This window comes from Oryctolagus cuniculus, chromosome 7 (assembly GCF_964237555.1).
Source record: "Oryctolagus cuniculus chromosome 7, mOryCun1.1, whole genome shotgun sequence".
Classification (NCBI taxonomy): domain Eukaryota; kingdom Metazoa; phylum Chordata; class Mammalia; order Lagomorpha; family Leporidae; genus Oryctolagus; species Oryctolagus cuniculus.
This window is the reverse complement of record NC_091438.1, coordinates 57,300,969-57,318,303: the sequence shown is the minus strand read 5'-3', so window position 1 is coordinate 57,318,303 and position 17,335 is coordinate 57,300,969. Positions and strand designations below refer to the sequence as shown.

The window sequence follows — 17,335 nt, the reverse complement described above, 5'->3', positions numbered from 1 at the left end:
GAAGTGTTAGGAATGCAAATTCTTGGGTCCCACCCCAGACCCAGTAAATCAGAATTTCTGGGTGGCACCCAGGAAGCTGTTTTTTTAAGAAGCCTGCCAGGTGATCTGTAAGTATACAAAAGTTTGAAAAGTACTGATAAATGGAATACACACCCATTGCCTCCCTCACTACACACACACACACACACACACACACACTCACACACACACACACAGAGCTGCCTGCATCTCCCACAGCTGCTAATGGCGCTTGCTCATTTTCCTGGGGTTTCCCTTGGCAAGGCCCTGGGCTTTGTTTTTCTCCACCGTAGATCTCGTTCATTTCCTGCCGCTTCCCAGAGGTTAGGAGAGGAAAGAGAGCGGGAATGAAGGCGGGAGGGAGGGGGACGGGGTTACTTAAGGCAGCAGAGCTTGCAAGAACCAAAAGGAAAATGCTCCGTGACAATGTTCCTTTGTGAAAAGTTGAGCTTTATGTTGATGGAGCTGCAAGTCATTAGCAGCCGAAGCACACGGCGGGAGCTGCCCCGGTCACTCTCCGGGGCCTGATCGCCCTCTGCTGCCGATGGATAAATAACGCTCTGGGGCCACAGCTTGCCAAGGAAAAGAGGAAGAGTCTCTGGGGCCCGGGTGGGGAAGAGGACGTGACCAAGGCCAAAAAGTCATGAGGTCCCCACTTCAGGCTGCGAAGAATCTTGTTTGCAGGAAAAGAGGCCGTAGCCAATCTGCGGATGTTTCCAGGACTCATCCGACAAACAGTGGGGTCCTGCCAAGAGCTCCCTGGCTCCCAGGATTCCCGGCTCAGAGCCTGCGCTGGCTCTGCAACCCTCTCGCAGCCTGCCTGCCACCGTCACCTTGAGCAGGAAGAGTGTTTAAAACAGGGAGAGGCACAGGCAAGAGCAAAAGCGATAGGACTCTTTGGTGTGGGGCATTGAGGGGCATTGAGGGTCCAGCCCAGAGTTTTCCTTTTCTTTCCTAATCTCCTTGTCTCAGGCTCGCTTTGTTTCCTTTGTCTCGGTGAAAGCCCTCTGTCTTTGGGTCTTTCCTCTGCCAGGGAACTCTGGCCCCACAGCTGTGGAGTCAGCCCTTCTCTCCAACTTTATTGCCCCACTTTATGGCAGCGGGGAGGGCTGGTTCATGTGGGTCACCGGTGGAGAGAGCAAAGATTTGTTCCCAGAAGAAAAGCTCAGGCGCAGCAGTGGCTCCTGCCAGCCATGGGCAGTGACCCATTTCCTGCTACCTCCTTCCCCTGCTCCTTCCCAGCCAGCTCGGCCTGCAGCTGGCCTGGGGCTGGTCCCACAACCCCGCCCCCTCTCTTGGGACTTCTGTAGAGCGAGGGGCTCCCGCTGGGGAGATACCCTCATGGCCAGGTCTGGAAAATTACTTAAACTGCCCTCTAAGAGCTGGGTGGGGGGAGGGGAGGGTGGGGGTGAGAGTGCAGGCAGAGAGGGTGAAGAGCCAGGTCCTTGAGAATTTTCTGGCCGCACCCTGACATCCCCCCGAACCATGCCCGACACGGGGTGAGTCCACCTACACCAGGCCCTTCACCCAAGACAAACACTTCTGGATGGAAACCTGATTGCTTGGTTTTCAGTCTGTCTGGGACCAAATATCTGGCTCTCTGGACCACTGTATTTGGATACATTTATCTGTGTGACCCAAAATATATGCTGGTTATCTACATGTATTAAAATCAGAGCATCTGCTACACTGCCTTGAGGTCATGATCCTTGAAGGGCAATTTCAACTCCCATAAGTAATTCCCTGTGAGCAATTTTATGCCTGGAATTGGACCAGAGGTCCAAGAAGGGGCAGGATTGCGGGCACTTTGGCTGGCAGAGAGGTGATCTGGTCTCTGCGCACACAGACAGGCAGAGATCAAGTGAAAAAGAATGGTTATGAGAAGGCACGAACAGCTACATAATTCGCAGGGCCCAGTACAAAACACAAATACATGCAGTGCCCCTCATTCTAAAATTAAGAATCTCAAGATGGTAATAGTGGAATATTCAATTAAGCCTGAAGCCCCTTCTTCTTCTTTTGTTTTTTTTTTTTTTTGTTTGTTTGTTTGTTTGTTTTCCTGAAAGATTTATTGGGGACGGTGCTGTGGTGCAGCAAGTTGAGCTGTGATCTACAGCGCCGGTCTCCAATTTTGGCACTGGTTTGAGACCTCACTGCTCCACTTCCAATCCAGCTCTCTGCTAATGCATCTGGGAAAGCAGCAAAAGATGGCCCAAGTGCTTGGGTCCCTGCACCCACATGGGAAACCCAGAAGAATCCCCTGGTTCCTGGCTTCGGCCTGGCCCAGCCCCGGCTGTTGTGGTCATTTGGGGAGTGAACCAACAGATGCAGGATACCTCTCTCTCTCTCTACCTCTGGATTTCAAATAAATTTAAAAAATTTTTAAAAAGATTTATTTATTTATTTATTTGAAAGTCAGAATTACACAGAGAAAGAAGGAGAGGCAGAGAGAGAGAGGTCTTCCATCTGCTGGTTCACTCCCCAGATGGCCGCAACGGTTGGAGCTGAGGTGATCCAAAGCCAGGATCCAGGAGCTTCTTCTGGGTCTCCCACTCGGGTGCAGGGGCCCAAGGACTTGGGCCATCTTCTAGTGCTTTCCCAGGCCACAGCAGAGTGCTGGATCGGAAGTGGAGCAGCCGGGACTTGAACTGGTGGCCATATGGGATGCTGGCACTGTGGCATAGTGGGTAATTTTTTTTTTAATTTAAAAACATTTATTTATTTTGAAAATCAGAGTTATACAGAGAGAAGGAGAGACACAGAGACAGAGAGATCTTCCATGCACTAGTTTACTCCCCAGATGGCCCAAAGCTTCTTCCGACTCTTCCGTGTGGGTCATCTTCTGGGCCATCTTCTGCTGCTTTCCCAGGTGCATTAGTAGAGAGCTGGATCGGAAGTGGAACAGCCGGGAATGGGACCAGTGCCCATGAGGGATATGGGTGTCCCAGGTGACAGATTCACCTGCTACGCCATAATGCCGGCCCCCAGAGTCCCCTTCAAGTGTGAGGTCCAGTGTGATGGCACAGGTCACAGACGTAAGAACCCCGCTCTGGCAGGTTGTCCTCTAAAGCAGGGTGAGGGCAAACGGTCTTGGGGAGCAGTGGTGCTTCCCGTCCAGTTTAGTGTCATTTTCTGTGATCCTTAGCGCATCCGTCAGGCTTTGCTTCTGCACCCCCTAGTTGGTCTTAAGTGTTCTTTGGAGAGTAAAAGCAGAGCTTGGGTGCAGGCTTGGGGAGACTCACCCAGGGAAGAGCAGTAGCAGTGTCAGGCAGATTGTGACAGGTGACCTTCAGCTATGGAGCTGCAGCAAGTGTGGAGAGAGGCGGGGGGAAGGGGGGGCGGCGGGGGGAGAGAGAAAGAGAGTCTTCCATCATCTTGTTCACTCTCCAAATGCCTGCAAGGTAGCCAGGCTGAAGCCAGGAGCCAGGAACTCCATCTGGGTCTCCCACGTCACCGGGTGGCAGGGCCCAAGCACCTGCTGCTTTCCCAGGCACATTAGCAGTGACCTGGATTGGAAGTAAAACAACCAGGACTCAAACTGGCGCCCATGTGGGATGCCAGCATTATAGGCAGCCACTTAACTCAGCCACAACGGCTCCCATGCCTCCACCCGTCCCCACCACCACCTGCCCTGGCCCCTGGCAGGCTTTCTTAGGAAAACTGCAAATGCCAGCAACATCCAGGCTTCCTGCCACAAACAAACCAGAAGGAAAAGGGAAATCTGGTAAGGATCAGCTTCTCATTTTCAGCAGAGAATGACTCGGAGTCCTTGGAATGTGTATACTAAGGAGCGTATGACCTGGTTCTGCGGCCCCGGGCTGGTGAGGTCTTGGAACTCCTGGCTGTGTAATCAGGTGTAAGTGGGATGATGCGTTCCACAGTTTGTTGTCTACGTGCAGTCTTTTATTTTTCTTGTAATCGCTTGAGACCATAAAGCCTGTAAGGGCAGGGAGTCCAGTATCTCCCTGGAGATCCTCTAACCCTCTCCAAATTGTCGGAGAACTCAGGGGCTCCAGCTTGTCTGGCCAGGTCCTTGGGAGAGCGTGGGGGAGGCCGTGTTCTGGTGTTTACCGAGGCTGCAGACTGCGCTGCTCCGGTTCTGCTTTCTTTCCTTCCCCTCCCAGATAGAATCAGTGTTGTATCTGGGGGTGAATGAGCTAACTACATCCTTCCTGACTTCTTTCTCAGAATTAGGAAACCCTGATTAGCATCCAGAGCTGCATTTGGGGAGCAGCAGGCTAAGCTGTTGCTTGCAATACCAGTGTCTCATATGGAAGCTCTGATTCAAGTAGTGGCTGCTCCATTTCTGATCCAGCTCGCTGCTGATCACAGCTCCCTGGGCCTGGGAAGCCAGCAGAAGACGGTCCAAGTGCTTGGGTCCCTACCATCCACGTAGCATCAGACCTGGCTGTTGCAGCCATTTGGGGAGTGAGCCAGCAGATGGAAGATATCTCTGTCTCTTCTTTCTTTTTTTTTTTTTTTTTTTTTGACAGGCAGAGTGGACAGTGAGAGAGAGAGACAGAGAGAAAGGTCTTCCTTTTGCCGTTGGTTCACCCTCCAATGGCCGCCGCGGCTGGCGCGCTGCGGCTGGCGCACCGCGCTGATCCGATGGCAGGAGCCAGGAGCCAGGTGCTTTTCCTGGTCTCCCATGGGGTGCAGGGCCCAAGCACCTGGGCCATCCTCCACTGCATTCCCTGGCCACAGCAGAGAGCTGGCCTGGAAGAGGGACAACCGGGACAGAATCCGGCGCCCCGACCGGGACTAGAACCCGGTGTGCAGGCGCCGCTAGGCGGAGGATTAGCCTAGTGAGCCGCGGCGCCGGCCTCTGTCTCTTCTTTCTGTCTCTGTCTCTCCCTCTCCCCTTTCTCTTTACCACTCTGCCTTTCAAATAAATCCATAAATCTTTTTTAAAAAGAACTTAAGTTTTCATAGTTATCAAGTCATTAAAATATCAAGACCTAGGCAACAAAAATGAAATTAAACATTAAGGAAGATAAAATATGTTTAAATAGGTTTACAATATATATTTAAGATGCATTAAAATATGTATTTATATAAGTCACAATAATTAAAATTGCCATTTACAACAATAATTTATTGTTGCTGCTTCTTTTTTTAAAAAAAGTATTTTATTTATTTGAAAAGCAGAGTTACAGAGAGAGAGATCCTCCATCTCCTGGTTCACTCCCCAAATGACAGCAATGGCCAGGGCTGGGCCAGGCTGAAGCCAGGAGCCAGAAGCTTCTCCTGGGTCTCCCATGTGTGTTCAGAGGCTGGAGGACTTGGGCCATCTTTTGCTGCTTTTCCAAGATCAGTAGCAGGAATTTGGACTGGAAATGGAGCACAGCAGCCAGAAATGAACCAGTGCCCATATGGGGTGCTGATGTTACAGGCGGCAGCTCAATCCATTACACCACAATGCTGGCCCCTGCTGCTGCTTCCTTTTAAGGGAGTTGACAAAATACAAGTTGATGGAGAAACAGATCTGTTTTGGTTCTTGCTCACCCCAAAGCTCGTTGGGGAAGTGGAAAGGAAGAGATTTCAAAGTGGCCTTTAAGGGGTTGGATGTGGGGGACATGCTCACAGGCCAGCAGCACACAAGTCACAAGGCTAGCTGGGCAAGGAAGCCTTAGGCTGGAGTTGTGCGTAGAGAAGTCGGCTGCTTTGCCTACCAATGTGGGGCACCAAGCTTCCAGGAAGGTCAAGGGCAGAGGCACCTGAAGAGTGGAGGAGCAAGGAGGCTCTGGGAAGGAAAGGATGGTCATGCTCAGCTCTGCGCTGTTTGTCTTTCCACACTGCAACCCCTCCCGCTCCCCATGTCTGCACACACACGAGTGCCTTGAGCTGGCAACTAAGAAAACAAAACATGTGCGATGCTTGTGTCATTCACTCTTCCAAGAAGAATTTATGTAATCCTCGCAGGACTCTTATTATTCTGTTTTTGTGGTTGAAGAAACAGGCATAGAGAGACTGAGTAAGTTGCCTAAGGTTGCTCAGGGTAGATGTATTTAGAAACTCCACTGGATAGGAATGTGCCATTATTTATTTTCACTAGGTCCAAAGCATTATACCTGGAATACAGAGAAATTTGTGGACCTGGACTGACTGTTGTTGATCTGTGTTCTGTTTTTCCCATTAAACTAAGGGAGCACTGGAGGGTAAAACTCCACCCACTGGTACTGTGAAATAACAAGAGACCAACAGGTAGAGGGCACAGCAGTGCAAAACCCCCAGGGACAAGGCCGGGATGAGCCTGGGGTGAGGATGTGGACACTCTCCGAAATCTCTGAGCCCAGAGGTTTTTGTTTTTATGATTGATGATTGATTTGAAAGGCAGAGTGACAGATATATATATGTATATATATACATATATATATTGAGAGAGAGAGAGAGAATGAATCTTCCATCCAGTGATTTACTGCCTAAATGCCTGCAGCAACTAGGGATGGGCTAGACTGAAGCCAGGAACCAGGCACTCCATTTGGTCTCCTTCATGGGCGGCAGGGGCCCAAGCATTTGGGCATTTGGGCAATCATTGTTGTCTTTCCCAGAGCCTTAGCAGGGAGCTGGATTGGAAGTGCAGGAGTGGTGGTGACCAAATTCCCTGTACCACATCGCCTGACTCTGGGCAAAGAGGATTCTAGTCCACTGTACAGTGGTTTCAGGGAGGATGGTCAGCAATGATCACCCCTTGAATGGAAAGTTATAGATATTTTAACTTTAAAAAATATTTATTTATTTGAGAGGCAGATGCACTGACACAGAGAGGGAAAGACAGAGAGAGAGAGAGAGAGAGAGAGAGAGGTCATCCATCTGCTGTTTCACACTCCAGATGGCTGTAATGGCAGGTGCTGGGCCCATAAGATCCAGGAGCTTCTTCTGGGTCTCCCACGTGGGTGCAAGGTCCCAAGTGCTTGGGCCATCTTCCACTGCTTTCTCAGGCCATTAGCAGGGAGCTGGACCTGAAGTGGAGCAGCCTGGACTGGAACCGGTGCCCATATGGGATGCAAGCACCATAGGTGGAGGCTTAACCTACTACACCACAGCACCAGTCCCAGTTAGTTTAATTTTTAAAAACTTTTTATGGGTTAAGCTGCAACCTGCAATGCCATATGGGTGCTGGTTTGAGTCCCAGTTTCTCTGCTTCTGATCCAGCTCCCTGCTAATGTGGCTGGGAAAGCAGCAGCAGATGGCCCAAGTTTCTGTGTTCCTGCTACGCCTGTGGGAGACCAGGAATGAGCTCCTGGCTTCAGTCTGGCCCAGCCACGGCCATTGTAGACATTTGGGGAGTGAACCAGGATGGAAGTTCTCTCTCTGTCTCTCCATCTCTCTCTCTCTCCCTCTCTCTGTAGCTGTTTTTCAAATAAAATAAGTAAATATTTAAAATAAATAAATAAGTAAAAACTTTAAAAAATTCTCAAGGAATTGTGGTAAAAATTAAAGGGTGTCGGAAGGTTGAAAACATGAAACCATTATCATTAATTTCATAAAAGAGAAAAAGGGGAAGGCGGTGGGTTCCAGAGCCTCACAACAGGAAGTGGGATGCTTACTCTAGGTGGGGCAAGTCTCAGAATAGTATATCAGATAGTTTATAACAGTATATTAGATAGTTGTCGATACTTCATTTCAGAAAGATGCTGACACTTAGAATGTGTGTGAGTTTTCCAGGAATATTTCACATCAATTTTTCATGTTGTTTATGTTTGATAAAATTATCAGATATATAAACTAGGGAGATACCTAAATTAGTGCAATGTCACATACTGTATTTTTATTTTAATATCACTTTGGAAATGATTAAAAAAAACTGACAGGATTCTAGTAAATTTTCTTGGGTTGTGAGGGTTAAATATTTCATGGCTGTGTGTGTGTGAATTGATTTAAAGCTTCTTCATCATATCTCAGCTTGTGTTTTCATAAGGACTTAAGAAGGCATTCTTATGAAACTTGTAGATGAAAAATTTGGGAATATATATTTAAGGAATTGGATAAGAGGGTCAAAATTCAAGAAGCTCTTGTTATTTTAAAGTAATTATCCCAAACCAATACGGATAGTATTGTGTTCTGCAATGAAGTCTAGAAATTGATTAAGCAAATAGGAGCCTGTGAAGGAACCCCCAGAGTGGGGTTCTTAATTGTTTTTCATGGGACTGCTGAGATAGGCAAACAACTAAGGAAATCCGGAGCCCCTCACCCCCACAAGCCACCTCTGGAGCTCTGTGTGTGGCTGAGTGATGCACTTGAACAGAGTCCTTCAAAAACAGGGGCTACTCAATGAGGTGGTAACCCACAATTTTTATGTAATTATTTTTGTAAATGTTTATTTTATTTATTTGAAAGGTAGAGTTACAGAGAGAGAGAGAGAGAGAGGCAGAGAGAGAAAGAGAGAGATCTGTTGGTTCGCTCCCCCAAATGACTTCAACAGCCAGGGCCGGGCCAGGCCAAAGCCAGGAGCCAGGAGCCAGGAGCCAGGAACTTCATCCTGGTCTTCCATGTAGGTACAGGAGCACAAACACCTGGGCCATCTTCTACTGCTTTCCCAGGTGCCTTAGCAGGGAGGTGGATCAGAAGTGGAGCAGCTGCGACTGGAACCGGCACTGCTATGAGATGCCAGTGTCACTTTCATAAATCAAGGCCTAACAGGATGTAGTATGAAAAATGTGTGATTCTTTTAATTTCATTTTTTCCATAAAACTTTTGAAATACACTGGTATTTACCCTAAATTGTACAGTTATAACTTGGATTTGAACACAGATCTGGCTGACTTTCGTGCCTATGTGTGTGGGTGCTATGCACGCTGCCTTCCAGGAGAAAGAAACCCAGTCTACCAGGTCTTAAGTGAAATTGTGTCTTAACCCCTATGGTTAAAGACCCTGAGCCTGTTTAGCTTAGAGAAATAAAAGACCTGTTTTCAAATATTTTCAGTGCTTCATGTGGAAAATATGGCTCCTGAGATTATAATTAGGGCAGCAAGGCAGATCAATGATCTGCTCCACTTAAGGAAAGACCTTATAATACTTGGAACTATCCAAACGTGGAAAGAACGCCTTAGCAAGAAATATTTGTGTCTATGTGTGCCCGGGTTGCTAGGTGCTGGGATGCCGCAGTAACAGAGCGCCTGCCCTCCAGAAATTCCTTGCCAGTGTTTCAAGGCATTCAAGGAAAAGATGACCAGTGCCCCTCTCCGGAATCCTCCAACAAGTGATGGTTTTTCACTTGGGCCTCTACTCGGTGGGGGCTTGGACCCGTGAAATTTAAGTCTGCAAGTAACTCAACAATTCCTATTTGCAAACACTCGGATAATTGGATGCTTAAGATTTTATACAATGTGAGCTCTACACACACTGAGAAAGAAATAGCTCAAGTGTTTCCACTCACACCCCTCCTCAGTCACAGCTCTGGCTGCTGTTTTAACAGGCATTAAAATCAGACTGGTTTGTATGTCTACACAAAGACCTGTAAGTGAATGTCCACAGCAGTTTTTTTTTTTTTTTTTTTTTTGGTAATAGACAAAAATGGGAAATGACTTAAGTAATGAATGGATAGATGAATTGAGGTAGACTCATCAGATACAGTTCAAAATAATCAACCACTGATACATGTAGCAACATGGGTAGATCTCAAAAACAACTACACTCTGTGGAAGAACCCAGAAAAAGAGAGAACCTGGAGTGCCACTTCATTTACGTAAAATTCTACTATATGGGCCAGCACTGTGGCGCAGAGGGTTAAAGCCCCGGCCAGCAGTGCCGGCATCCCATATGGGCGCTGGTTCGAGTCCCAGCTGCTCCACTTCCGATCCAGCTCTTTGCTATGGCCTGGAAAAGCAATGGAAGATGGCCAAGTCCTTGGGCCCCTGCACCTGCATGGGAGACCTGGAAAAGGCTCCTGGCTCCTGGCTTTGGATCAGCTCAGCTCTGGCCATCGTGGTCATTTGGGGGAGTGAACCAGCGGGTGAAAGACCTCTCTCTCTCTCTCAGTCTCTACATCTCTCTGTAACTCTGTCTTTCAAATAAATACAATATTTAAAAAAATTCTACAATATGAAATTTGCTTTTAAAGATTTATTTGTTTACTTGAAAGGTAAAGTGGGCCGGCGCAGTGGCTCAATAGGCTAATCCTCCACCTTGCGGTGCCAGCACACCGGGTTCTAGTCCCGGTCAGGGCGCCGGATTCTGTCCCAGTTGCCCCTCTTCCAGGCCAGCTCTCTGCTGTGGCCAGGGAGTGCAGTGGAGGATGGCCCAAGTGCTTGGGCCCTGCACCCCATGGGAGACCAGGAGAAGCACCTGGCTCCTGCCTTCGGATCAGCACGGTGCGCTGGCTGCAGCGCGCCGGCCGCGGTGGCCATTGGAGGGTGAACCAACAGCAAAAAAGGAAGACCTTTCTCTCTGTCTCTCTCTCTCACTGTCCACTCTGCCTGTCAAAAAAAAAAAAAAAAAAAAAAGGTAAAGGGGAAGAGAGAGAGAGAGAGAGAGAGAGAGATCTTCCATCTGCTGGTTCATTCTCCAGGTGGCTGCAATGGGGGAGGCTGGGCCAGGCCAAAGCCAGGAGCCAGGAGCTTCATCCGGGTCTTCCACATTGGTGGCGGGGGCCCAAGCACTTGGGTCATCCTCTGCTGCTTTCCCAGGCACATTATTATCCCAGGCCCAGGAGCTGGATTGGAAGTGGAGCAGCTGGGACTCGAACCGGCATCCATATGGGATGCTGGCACAACAGGCAGCAGTTTAACCTGCTGTGCCACAGCACTGGCCCCCTTGTATATGAAAATTATAGAGACAGAAGGCAGCTCAGTGGCTGCTTGCAGACACGGTTGGTGGGCACAGGATGGATTACAAAGGAGCACAAGGAACTCTTAGAGGACGATGGATATATAGTGCATTTAAAAAAAATGTATGTATTTATTTGAAAGACAGAATGACAGAGAGAGAGAGAGAGAGAGAGAGACAAAAGACATCTTCCATCTGCTGGTTCACTCCCTAAATGGTTGCAACAGCCAGAGCTGAGCTGGCCTGAATCCAGGAGACTGAAACTCCATCTGGGTCTCTTACATGGATGGCAGGGGCCCAAGTACTTATGTCTTTACCTGCTGCCTTCCCAGCCACTTTAGCGGGGAGCTGGGTCAGAAGTGGAGCAACCAGAACCTGACCCGGCACTCTGATGTGGGATGCCAGGTCCAGGAGCAGCGGCTTAGCCCACTGCGCCACATGCTGGCAGCTAGCTAGAGCATTTCTGTTAATGCATAGTTGGTTTATGGTATATCTATTACACTTTTAAAATGCTAAAGTTTTAAAAAAGAAAGCATGTGGAAGGAAATACGGGAAACCATCAACAGTAATTATCTCTGATGTTAGGACTGCGGCAAGGAGACTTAATTTTCCTTTTTGGGACTGTTTACATTTTTATGGAAAAAAAATCCACAGAGTGAAACAAAATGTTTAAAAAATGAAACTGTTCATGTGGGCAAGAAATGTCAGGCTGCCTTGAGTAAAAAAAAAAATGCATTTTGAAAAAACATTTCAACATAGGTTGCATGGAGCACAAGACTGCAGGGGGAATGCTGAGAGGGGGTGTGATGACTGAGACCAGGGAAGGCTGAGCTGCAAGCTCTCTGAGGGCTGCACGAACCCTGTGTATGGGGTCAAATTCTTTGGAACTCAGCACTGATCAGAGAACAACGTTCTGCTTCTCTGAGATTAAAATCGAGGTCATGAGGTTAAGAAATCTGTTCTTTGTTCACCCTCAACAACCTGGACTCAGTGCTTAGAACAGGCTGGACATCAGGATGGACACTGATTATCATAGTTGTGGTCATTCATTGTAATCATCACCTTCATAATCAACCTGTGCAAGGCTCTGTGCCAGAAGACGTTAGATGGAGTATTTTTATTTAATCCTAAAAGTCATCTCTGCCATTGATATGATTTTCAGTCCCCAACGTCCTGTTGAAGAAATGAAATCAAAGAAAAATCAAGGGGGCGAGCATTTGATACGTGGATTAAGATGGCATTTGGGACGCCTGTGTCCCATATCCGAAGGCCTGGGTTCAAGTCCTGGCTCCACTTCTGATTCCAGCTTCCTGCTAATGCACACCCTGGAAGCAAAAGATGATAGCCCAAGTACATGGGTCCCTATCACCCATGTGGGAAATCTTCATTGAGTTCTGGGCTCTTGACTTCTGCCTGGCCCAGCTCTGGCTGTCACAGACATTTGGGAAGTGAAGCAGCAGATGGAAAAATCTCTTTCTGTATCTGTGTCTCTGTGTCTTTTTTTTTTTTTTTTTTGACAGGCAGAGTGGACAGTGAGAGAGAGAGAGACAGAAAGGTCTTCCTTTGCCGTTGGTTCACCCTCCAATGGCCACCGCGGCCAGTGCACTGCGGCGGGCGCACCGCGCTGATCCAAAGCCAGGAGCCAGGTACTTCTCCTGGTCTCCCATGGGGTGCAGGGCCCAAGCACTTGGGTCATCCTCCACTGCACTCCCTGGCCACAGCAGAGAGCTGGCCTGGAAGAGGGGCAGCTGGGACAGAATCCGGCGCCCTGACCGGGACTAGAACCCGGTGTGCCAGCGCCGCAAGGCGGAGGATTAGCGTAGTGAGCCGCGGCGCCGGCCCCTCTGTGTCTTTCAAATAAAAAATAAAAATAAATAAATAAGCAAGTTAAAAAAAGAGAAGTATTGAACCTGATGTTACAGAGCTAATAAATGGTAGAGCTGGGGTTCTAACTTGGGTTCTTCCAGATCCAGTTTGCTTACCCACAACTCCAACCCTGTTCTTGAGGCACTCATGGCTGGAGTGGGGGAGGGGAGATTGGTGTAGAAACACTTGGACCCCACCATGTGATAGGCGCTCTGCAGGTGTGTACAAAGTCCCATGGAAGGATAAGGAGAGAACCTCAGCCCTCCCTGGGGAAAGAGGCATTCCAGCTGGACCCTGAAGGCACGTGAGAGCGCCACAGAGAAAAGGAGGGGAGGGGAGGGCGGGCAGAGGGGACTGCATGCAGAAAAGGCACTGGAGAATGAAACAAGAGCATGGCAGGTATGGAAAAGGTAATTCATTCGAGGAGCGCAGAGGGTGGTGCGGTAGGAGATGAGACTGGAGCCGGTCCGAGAGCAGCCGTGACAGGCAGTGTGGGAGCAGAATGACAGGGCCAGAGCTGCAATGACAGAGCTGATGTGATTCCTCCTCAGCAGCTTAACCTGGAGACCCTAAGACCCTGAGCTCAAGCTGGTCATGACTTTGAAAGAAGAGAAGTGACTGCCCTGTTTCTAATTTATCTGCTTTTGTTTAGAGAAGTCAGCTTTGGGCCCTTGATTCTAGAACAGGCAGGAAGAGGTGCTAGCAAAACACTTGCCATTTTGGTGTAAAACAGAAGAAACACCAGGCCTGCTGCCCTGTCCACGATTCCTGCTACCTGCATACGGAAGATTACTCTGTTGTGAGGCTTTCAGTTTCAGCTAATCAAAAATAGGCTTGGATCAGTAGTTTATTAGCCCATGATGCTGCAAAGTCCAAAGGCAGCCAGCTCTAAACAAGGCTAGATCTGGAAATACAACAGTGTCGCTCTTTTCTGCTGTCCTCATGCTAAATCTGACCGCTTTGTCCCAAGATGGCTAAAAACAGCTTCCAGGGCACCTGTCTTCTCGTTTCCTGCTGAGCAGGAAAGACAGCATCCTTGTCCCGTCATTCCAAACGACAGACTTGAGAATCACTCCAATCTCAACAACTTGGGTTACATGCACGCTCTCAGCGAATCCTAGCAACAGTGGATAGAATGTGTTACAAAATACTCGCTTTTCAGTTACCTTAGCCTTTAGGTGTGTCCTGCATGGCCCCTAGCGCTGGCTTCCCCAGGACTGCAGACGCTGGGAAAGTGGAAAAGGATCCATCAACGATCATCCTGCACAGTCCTGTAACAGAGACAGAGGTCCCGCCAACGTAAAGCTTTGATTTTCACATAACTTCATCCCCTGATTCTTAGCAGACCTGAAAACTTCACACTCATGGCAGTCTCTGTGTAATCCAGTGATCCTCAACACCTTCGGGGATTCTGATGTCATCGGCCTAGACATCAGTGTTTTGTTTTCAACTCCCCAGGTAATTCTGAGGAGTAGCCAGGGCTGAGAACCACTGCTTGAATCTTTCATTATTACTACTTCTTCAGTCGTAGGCTTAGTTTTCTGTTCAGCCCGCCTATGTTGCTTCTAAAGAATTCAGAATAATGCAGCTGCTATAGTCTGAATGTGTTTCCCAAACCTCACATGTTGGACACTTAATCCTCAAAGTCCTATGCTGATGGTATTTGAGAGGTGGGACCATCAGAAGGCAGTTGGGTCACCAGGACTCTGCCTTCATGAATGGGTTAATCCATTCATAGGTTAGGGGACTCTTGGCTTGCTTGCTTTCTTTCTTTCTTTCTTTCTTTCTTTCTTTTTGACAGGCAGAGTGGACAGTGAGAGAGAGAGACAGAGAGAAAGGTCTTCCTTTTTGCCGTTGGTTCACCCACCAATGGCCGCTGCGGCCGGCGCACCACACTGATCCGAAGGCAGGAGCCAGGTGCTTCTCCTGGTCTCCCATGGGGTGCAGGGCCCAAACACTTGGGCCATCCTCCACTGCACTCCCGGGCCACAGCAGAGAGCTGGCCTGGAAGAGGGGCAACTGGAACAGAATCTGGCACCCCGACCGGGACTAGAACCCGGTGTGCTGGTGCCGCAAGGCAGAGGATTAGCCTATTGAGCCACGGCGCCGGCCATAAATAAATCTCCCCTAATGATTGAGATGCCTGTATACCACATCTTGAGTAGCTACGTTCCATTTGGGCTCTGGCTCCTGATTTGAGCTTCCTGCTGATGCTGGCTCTAGGAGGCAGTGGGAGGGCTCAAGTGCTTGGGGATCCCAGTCACATATGTGGGGGACGTGTTCCTGGCTTTGGCTTGGCTCAGCCCTGGTTATTTCCTCCATTTGAGGAGTGAACCCATGGATAGGCTCTCTCTCTCTCTCTCTCTCTCTTTCTTTCTCTCTCCATTTCTCTCACCATCTCTCTGCATCTAAAGTAAGTAAGTAAATAAATAAATAACTATTTTTAAGCAGTGGGTACCCGGCTCCCTGCGCTGTCTTGCTATGCGATGCCCTCTGCCCTGTTGAGATACAGCAAGAAGGTCCTTGCCAGATGCCTGTGCCCTACTTTTGGACTTCCCAGCCTACAGAACTGTGAGCTGAATAAACCCAATTCTTTTCAAATTTTTTAAAAAATATTTATTTATGTATTTGAAAGACAGAGAGAGAGAGAGAGACAGAAAGAGAGAGAGAGAAATCTTCCATCTGCTGGTTCACTCCCCATATGACTGTAACAGCTAGGGCTGGGCCAGGCTAAAGCCAGGAGCCAGAAACTCCATAAAGGTCTCCCATGCATGTGGCAGGGGCCCAAGCACTTGGGCCATCTTCTGCTGCTTTTCCCAGGCTCATCATCAGGGAGCTGGATCGGAAGTAGAGCAGCCAGGACTCGAACTGGCACCCATATGATAGAGTGGCACTGCAGGTGGTGGTTTAACCCAGTGCACCACAGCGCCAGCTGCAGTTAAACCCCTTTTCTTACAGATTACGTGGTCTCAGGTATTTTGTTCTAGTGATAGGACATGGACTTAGACAATAGGCAAAATAGTCACACTTATTAAGACATATTCCAGGCACACTGCAAGTTTTACATGTATTGTTTAATTCCATCCACTCAACAAAAGATTTTTATCTCTCTCTCTCTCTTTTTTTTTTTTTTTTTTTTTGACAGGCAGAGTGGACAGTGAGAGAGAGAGAGACAGAGAGGAAGGTCTTCCTTTGCCGTTGGTTCACCCTCCAATGGCCGCCAAGGCCGGTGCACTGCGCTGATCCGATGGCAGGAGCCAGGTACTTATCCTGGTCTCCCATGGGGTGCAGGGCCCAAGCACTTGGGCCATCCTCCACTGCACTCCCTGGCCACAGCAGAGAGCTGGCCTGGAAGAGGGGCAACCAGGACAGAATCCGGCGCCCCAACCGGGACTAGAACCCGGTGTGCCGGCGCTGCAAGGCGGAGGATTAGCCTAGTGAGCCGCGGCGCCGGCTATTATCTCTTTTTCACAGATGAAAAATCTGAGGCCCAGAGAACTTAACTCAGCTCTCCAAGGTCACGTGTCTCGTATGTGGTTAAGGCTGGACTTGAACCCACATGGCACCCTAACTCCACGCACTTAGTCCCTGTTACTCATTGTTTGTTCTAGAACCGTGACTCTAAGAACTTTCACTGATAGCTCAGCATTCCACCACCCTCTTTAGTCTCTGACACACCTGGGTATTAGGGCCTGCCAGGTCACATGTAGGTGGGGTTTTGTTTTGAAACCATCTCTTGGTGCCTTCTTTACCACCTGCCACATTTTATATTCATGGTATTACACATATTTGGGTTACACTTAGCATATATCTGCACGTATAAAATGGGTGTGATCTAAATATGTGTTCAGAAATTACATATTGTGCACTCAGAGTTTATATCTAGAAACACACGCCTATGTTTTACACACATATAAAAGTTATGGCTGTGGTAGAGGAGAGGCAGCAGCACCGTGACCTTCCAACCCATTTTGTCCAACCTATTAATAACTGTAAAATGGGGAGACAGTCCTTGCTTGTCATTGCTGTGTGAGTATCAGAGGATCAAATGAGATCCCACGCCGACTCAGAAGGCTTGCTCGTACATTTTTTTTTTTTTTTTTTTGCCAGCTAGTCAGCTGTCTGCATGAACTCTAGTCAACATACATGATGTACTGGGTAATGTTGCACCTCTGTGGCTCCCTCCATAGAGCCATAAACTCCCTCCCTTCCCATTTCTCCTCTGTTGACAATCTTCCGGGCTTTTCTGTGAGGAGCCTGGGGCAGAGGTCGGGAATTTTATAGGAAGCAGGGTAAAAGACAGAAGAAAAGGTCTTTTTACAATTTACATACTAGCATGTTGTTTTTTGTTTGAATTACAAAATAAGTCACTGTTGGCTAGGGTAGAAGGAAGTGAGCACTTTTATACAAAACTGGTAAAAAATTTTTTGGGGAGAGCTAGTTATTGAATTGGAGATCAATATATCAATGCCATTTTGTATGCTATAATCAAAAATACAAAAACTCAAGCCCATATTTAGACAGAGTTTTACACAGCAAAAAAGTCCCCAAAAGACAACAAATGGCTAACAGTGGCAACCCTTGTAGGGGTGTGTGGGGTGTATGGAAGGGCAAGGTGTACCTGCTCCTTTGTATTTTCCTCTCTCCTTTGAATTAGCTTACATGCATTTATTACTTTTTTTGC

At 48.3% G+C, this 17,335-nt stretch overlaps 1 long non-coding RNA gene across 3 annotated transcripts in view; it reads right to left on the bottom strand.

Moving 5' to 3' along the window:
• Positions 1-17,335, bottom strand: part of LOC108177686 (uncharacterized) — a 45,061-nt gene that overhangs the window by 14,738 nt on the left and 12,988 nt on the right. For 2 of the 3 annotated variants that reach the window (XR_011390518.1, XR_001794458.3), the window contains 2 exons: positions 13,818-13,922; positions 2,710-3,524 (listed from right to left, as the gene is read on the bottom strand). This is a non-coding gene — a long non-coding RNA (uncharacterized lncRNA). Of the gene's footprint in view, positions 1-2,709; positions 3,525-13,817; positions 13,923-17,335 lie in introns of those variants that run through there. The other variant, XR_011390517.1, reaches the window with a different exon arrangement.